General features: G+C 42.7%; 1 long non-coding RNA gene across 1 annotated transcript; it reads right to left on the bottom strand.

The window, feature by feature from the left end:
- Positions 1-1,650: 1,650 nt before the first annotated feature.
- Positions 1,651-5,127, bottom strand: LOC144582580 (uncharacterized). The gene is made up of 3 exons (XR_013535586.1): positions 4,974-5,127; positions 3,922-4,102; positions 1,651-3,367 (listed from the first exon to the last, which is right to left on the bottom strand). It is a non-coding gene; the product is annotated as an uncharacterized LOC144582580 (long non-coding RNA).
- Between the last annotated feature and the right edge of the window lie 1,876 nt (positions 5,128-7,003).

Here is a 7,003-nt window from a genome sequence, read left to right on the forward strand (position 1 = left end):
ATCCATTTGTTCCTACCTTGGTTTCCCAGCCGGGAGAGCTTGCCAGAAAGGAGCTCATGTTGCCACTGGAATTATTTGCTCTTTGGAAAAGCAAGTATTGATTAATCTTTTCTTTCTTTTTTTTTTAAAGAAAGAAAAAGAGAAAAGGGGGAGAGAGAACAGGAGTCTTGCTCTATTGCCCAGGCTGGAATGCAATCTAGAAATAGGTATTAAAAACCTCTTTTATGCTGATGATTGTGCTTAACAGTGGAGACAGGAAGGAACGTGGAAAGAAAATAACAAACAGCCAACCAATATTTCGTTTAAATCTGCGAAATGCTGTGCAAGTGCTGAAGAGTGATTTGCTTCCATTTATGTGGTCACTTTCAAAATAGGTGTAACGTGATACTAAAAAAAAAAAAATGTATGTTCTGTGGACCTGGGGTGTAGAATTCTATAAATATTCACTGAGTTTACTTGTTCCAGGTCTGAGTTCAAATCATAAATGTCTCTGTTAATTTTCTATCTCATTGATCTGTCGAATATTAACAATGTGGTGTCAAAGTCTCCTGCTATTAGTGTGGGAGTCCAAGTCTCTTTATAAGTCATTGAAAACTTGTCTTATATATCTGGGTGCCCCTATATTGGGTACATATATATTTATGATCATTGATTCCTATTGTTGCATTGACTTTTTATCATTATGTAATGTCCTTCTTTGTTTCTTTTAGTCTTGGTTATTATTGTAGTCTATTTTGTCAGAGACAAAAGTTACGACTCCTGTTTTTTTTGTTTGTTTGTTTTGTTTTTCTTTCCTCTCCATTTGATTGGTGAGTCTTCCTCCAACCTTTTGTTTTGAGTTTGTTGTCCTCGCTTATGAGATGGATCTGGATACAGAGTGCCGATGTGTTTAGACTTTTTAATTCAGTTTGCGTGTCTGTGTCTTTGATTGGGGCATTTAATCCATTTAAATTCAGGATTAATATTGATATTTGTGAGTTTAATATTGTCATTTAATGCTGGCTGGCTATTTTGCCCATTAGTTGATATAAATACTTCATTATGGAGACACTCTTTATCTTTCGGTAAGTTTTTGGGATGAATGATACTGGTTGTTCCTTTCTGTGTGTAGTGTTTCTTCCAGAAGCTCTTGTAAAGCAGGCCTGGTGGTGATGAAATCTCTGAGTGCTTGCTTGTTCGTGAAAAATTTTATTTTTCCTTCATTTATAAAGCTTAGTTTGGCTGGATATGAGATTCTGGGTTGAAAATTCTTTTCTTTGAGGATATTGAATATTAACCCCCACTCTCTTCTAGCTTGTAGGGTTTCTGCTGAGAGATCTGCTGTAAGTCTGATAGGCTTCCGTTTATGAGTAACCTGACCTTTCTCTCTAGCTGCCCTTAGAATTTTCTCCTTTGTTTCAACCCTGGTGAATCTAACAATTATGTGTCTTGGGGTTGCTCTACTTGAGGAATATCTTCGTGGTTTTCTCTGTATTACCTGGAGATGAGTATTGTCCTACCTTACTAGGTTAGGGAAGTTTTCCTGAAGAATATCCTGAAGAATACTTTCCAGCTTGGATTCATTCTCTTCATGACATTCAGGTACACCTATCAAATGTAAATTAGCTCTTTTCACATAGTCCCATATTTCTTGGAGACTTTGCTCATTCCTTTTTACTTTTTCTTCTCTAATCTTGTCTTCTCGTTTCATTTCATTAAGTTGTTCTTCGACCTCTGATATCCTTTCTTCTGCTTGATCAATTTGAGTGTTAAAACCTGTGCATACTTCTCGGAGTTCTCGTATAGTATTCTTCAGTTCCATTAATTCACTTATATTCCTCTCTAAATTGTCTATTCTCATTAGGAGTTAGTCAAATCTTTTTTCAAAGTTCTTAGTTTCTTTACATTGGGCTAGAACATGTTCTTTTAACTCACAGAAGTTTCTTATTATCCATCTTCTGAAGCCTAATTCTGTTATTGGAATGTACTCATTTTCCATCAGGCCTTGTTCCCCTGTTGATGAGGAACTGTGATCCTCTGTAGAGGGAGAGGCGTTCTGATTTTGAGTATTCTCAGCCTTTTTACGCTGGTTTCTTCCCATCGTTGTAAATTTATCCACCTGTCATCTTTGTAATTACCAACTTTCAAATTAGGTCTCTTAGTGGACGTCCAACTTGTTAATTCCCAGGGCTGAAATGTGAGCAAGCCACTGCGCTGGCTTAGAACAGCGGCATCAAGATTCTTGGTGCTTTTCTGTCCGGGAGTCTCCCGTCTGGCTTCCTTCCTGAATCCCTTCTTCAATCAGCTCCAAATGTCGGCCAAAAGGGGAACCAGTCCCGTTTACTCTGCACCAAGAACCACCGCGCTGGGGCACCGGCAAAACCGCAGAGCCGGCTGCAAGAGTCGCGCTGGCAACCCGTGAGGCTTCTCTGCTGGGAATCTCCTGGTCCTTGGGCAAGAAAGATTCGTCTGAAAGTGTGGCGTCCTCTTGTTCTCTGCGCTTTCACTGGGAGCTACAAGCCTGAGCTGCTAGTGGTCAGCCATCTTGGATCTCTCTGTTTGTTTCTAATTAATCTTTTCTTCTTTCCTGTATCTCTTTTCTTCATAGCCTGTGTGATTCCAGGACCCTAGTGCTGCTGGGGTTGGCATGGAAGAGAAATCCTATAGGAAGGGAATGTGAAAGAAAGCCCCAGCATGGGGAATAAGGGAAGTGCCACAAGGCCTGCAATGTGGGAGAGTGCAACTCCCACTAGGCCTGCTGGGCCTTTGATCTATATCTATCCCCATTCTTCTTCTTCTTTTTTTTTGAAATGGAGCCTTGCTCTATCACCCAGGCTGGAGTGCAGTGGTGTGATCTCAGCTCACTGCAACCTCCACCTCCTGGGTTCAAGTGATTCTTCTGCCCCAGCCTCCTGAGTAGCTGGGATTACAGGCGCCTGCCACCATGCCTGGCTAATATTTGTATTTTGTGTAGAGATGGGGTCACCATGTTTGCCAGGCTGGTCTTGAACTCCTGACCTCAAGCAATCCTTCTGCCTTGGCCTTCCAAAGTGCTGAGATTACAGGTGTGAGCCACCATGCCCAACCCGCATTCTGCTTCTGGCTCAAGCTTGTATCTCCTGACTTACAGCTATCTGGGCAGACTTCCTGATGAGGGGAGCTTGAGGCAAGATGACTCCTGCTGGGAGGGTCAAGGTAGATTGACCATAGAAGCGAAACTTCTGCTGTTTATGGGGGTTGGGTAAGATGCTCCTCCTTCTGTAGTCCCTTTGGTTTCCACAGCTCCTCTGCCTGGGCCCTCCCTCTTTCAGAGGCCTGTCTCTGGGGGACTCTGCCAGCAGGTGTTAAGATGGTAGCTTGTCTTCCTCAGCCCTGATTTCGAGGAGCTCTAGAGATACAAGTCACAAAGACAGTGCATTTCCAGGTTAGGGAGGAGAGAAACGCAGGAGGGATTTTTCCCCAAACAATGGGAAAAATCAACTGAAATCTTCTGGGTCTTCTTTACATTTTTTGCTGACATGAAAAACACCACAGGCTCCCAACCCTTGTGGAAATACTGAAGACAAATCAGTCAGGACAGTCCTCAGCAGCTCCCAGATCCCAAATCCCGGGGGAACCATTTACAGCGGGAATAGAGCCAGCTCTTCTGGGGTCTGACCTCTCTGCACGGCAAGTTCCTAGAGGCTACAGTCCTGGTCTCTGGTAGTTGAACCCCAATAGATTTTCTATGTGTCTTATTCAATGCTCTCCTAATGGCCCCCAGCATAATTTAGGCTGAAGAATCCAAATTGCATCCCCTGCCCCTGTCCCAATCCCAGTCCCACCTCAGGCCTACCTTCAGTCCTCCCATTCTAACTCTCACGCCAGATTAGAGCCTGTGAGGTATCTTTCCCTAGAGCCCAGAAGGATGTATAATCTCTCATCCCAAGGGAAATTCAATACCTGAATTAGCACTTGTTGCAAAAGCAACTAGAATAGTTGTGGCATTTACTCTTTTTTTGGTCCAAAGATCTCAGGAAACCTTGACTCCTTTAGCTCTCAACATTCCTCAGGATAGCATGGCCTCTGAGACCCGAGCACCCATCTCCATCCTTGCTGGAGAACGTCCTATCAGCAGCAGGATCTGGGGGAAAGGGGAACGCCATCACTGAAAGAGCTTCATCCAACACCAACCCCACCTGGCACAGATACAGCCTCAGAACAAATTCTCAGTCAAAGGGCAAGTATGGACCCTTACATAGCCCTCTGTGGTAAGGTCAAAGCAGCAAGGAAAGATCTAAGCAAGATGGCACTAAGGTGCCCAAAAGCTTCCTGAGAGGGGTTCAGCAAAGTTCCAGTAGGGAATGACAGGCAGAGTATGGAACACAGCTTGAGGAAGGATTTTTTAAAATCTATTCTGGTGCTTAAAAAGTTACCCCATGAAGAGCTTAGGGTCCGACTCCGAGAAGGAGAAAAGAAGTGGCTTAAAGTGTCACTCAGGGAATGACTTGTCCAGGGTTCAAGGGAGAACTTAGACCAGAAGCCATCAGAAAACCCCCTAAACATTCACTTGGACAGGAAGTTGGACCAGTGTCCCAGGCTGGAGACCATGGGCATGTTCATGACTTGTTGCCAACTATATATCGCCCCCTCCTGGGAAGTCCTAGATCTTCCTGGAAACTGAAAGTTTGGCACCCTCAAAGAATCAGAATACTGCCTGAATACCTCTTGGAAGGGTTCCTTTCTTGATCCAAGTGTTACACAGCACTAGAAGCCCAGGTGGTACGGTTTTGAGTGTGGCAGAGGTAGAGGTATAGCTTACCTCTCAAGGTTGTTGAATCCATAAAACTTAAGGTGACAGAGGCCCAATCATGGCTCCTTCCCAAGTCCACCTTTCTCCCTCGCCACCCAGGTTTTCATGATGGCTAAGCTGAGGTTGCTTAGATCCTTGAAAGAAATCATTAGATAAGCTGCATCCAGGAGACAAGAGGATCACAAAAAAATTCAGTCCTCACCCCAGAGAGTCTGTTGCTGCTCCCTCAGCTGTAAGTAGGAAGTCCAGAAGGCCTTGAGATTTTGGTCACAGAGGACCCTGAGTCCAAGAAGAAAAGCAGGCAAACTTTTAAGACTCTCTTACTGTCTTCATGGACAGATCGTGTCACAGTGAGACTGTAAGGGGGACAAGAGAGATAGTCCAAAGTCACTTTAAGTCAGACAATGGCAGGATATACCCAATGGATAAGATGGAGTTACATCCCCACAGATTCTGGCCACAGAGGAGCAGTACCCAGAGGCAGAGGACAGAGGGCAGAGGGTCTGAAGGGGCTCAGCACGTGGGAGAGCATCTTCTCAGATTTTTCACTTTAGGAATAGGATGTTGGAGATTTAGGGATTCCTTCAAGGAGACTGCAACTCCTAAGCTACACCCAGAAGATATCCTGAAAGCCAGTGAGCCAAGAGATGTCCAGAAACTAAATGGCCATCTGAGTGATCGAGGGGCTCCAGTGACCAAGAAATGCCCCCGCCCCAGTCACCAACAGTGCTGATGCCCTAGATCTGGAATGTCAAAGCCTTAAAGATGAGCTGAAGCTCAAATTGGAGGTAAAACTGCCAAGCCTGCCTCAGCTTTCCCAATGAAGTGCCCCTTTGAAGGGCCTCAAATAGCCTAGCCACTCCATTCCCTTATTGAGTGAGTTTTGATAGTTTGTGACTTTCAAGGAATTGGTCCATTTCATCTAAGATATAAATTTATGAGCATAGAGTTATGTGTAGTATTCCCTTATTATCTTTTTAATATCTGTAAGGTCTGTAATAATGTCATCTTTTTCATTCCTGATATTAGTAATCTGTCTTCTCTTTTTTTTTTCCTGGCCAATCTGGCTAGTTTATCAATTATATTAATCCTTTTAAATAACCAACTTTTTGTTTCACTAGTATTTCTCTGTTGTTGTTCTATTGTCAGTTTCATTGAGTTCTGCTACAATAAATCATTTTATTAATTTCTGTTTTGTAATTTTTCTCTGGATGCTTGCAAAATAGTTTTCACTACCTCTCATTTCCAGATTAATAATGATGTGTCTGGACATTGTTTTCATTGAATTTATCCTATTTCTGATTTGTGGAGTTTCTTCTTTTTTCTTTTTTGAGAGAGGGCCTTGCTCTTTCACCCAGGCTGGAGTGCAGTAGTACAGTCATGGCTCACTGCAGTCTCAACCTCCCAGGCTCAAGCAATCCTCTCACCTCAAGTAGCTGAGACATGCCATCAGGGCTGGATTTTTTTTTTTTTTTTTTTTTTTTTTTTAAGAGACTGAGCTCTCCCTGTGTTGACCAGACTGGTCTCGAACTCCTGGGCTCAAGTGATCCACCACTCTCGTCCTCCAAACTACTGGGGTCATAGGCGTGTGCCACTGTGCCTGGCCTTGCTGTGTTTCTTATATCTATGTATCTTTCACCAAACTTGGGGAGTACTTAGCCATTATTTCATCAATTTTTATTTTTGTAATCAATCTTTTTCTCCTCTCCTTCAGAAATACAATGGCATGCATATTAGACCTGTTAATATTGTCCCATGAATTCCTGATGCTCTGTTCATTTTTTAAGTGTTTTTCCTCTATGTTCTTCAGATTGGATCATTTCAATTTACCTACTGCAAGTTCACTGACTCACTAACTCTTTTCTCTGTCACTTCCACTTTGATACTGAGCCCATTAAAATGAATTTTTATTTTAGATATTGTAGTGTTTAGTTCCAAAATTTCCACTGGGTTCTTTTTTTGTAGTTTCTATTTCTCTCCTGAGAACATCCATCTTTCCTGTCATTTCAAGAGTGCTCACTTTTAGTTCTTATAGGACAGCTGTGACAACTGCTTTAAAGTCTTTGATAATTCCAACATCTGAGTCATCTCAGGATTGGCATCTATTGGTTGTCTTTTCCTCTGACAATAGTTTAAATTTTCCTAGTACTTTGTTGAGTGATTTTGGATTGTAGCTTAGACATTTTGAATACGATCATGTGTCATTTAATGACCGACATACGTTCTGAGAAA

The sequence above is a fragment of the Callithrix jacchus genome, chromosome 1, assembly GCF_049354715.1.
Source record: "Callithrix jacchus isolate 240 chromosome 1, calJac240_pri, whole genome shotgun sequence".
Classification (NCBI taxonomy): Eukaryota; Metazoa; Chordata; class Mammalia; order Primates; family Cebidae; genus Callithrix; species Callithrix jacchus.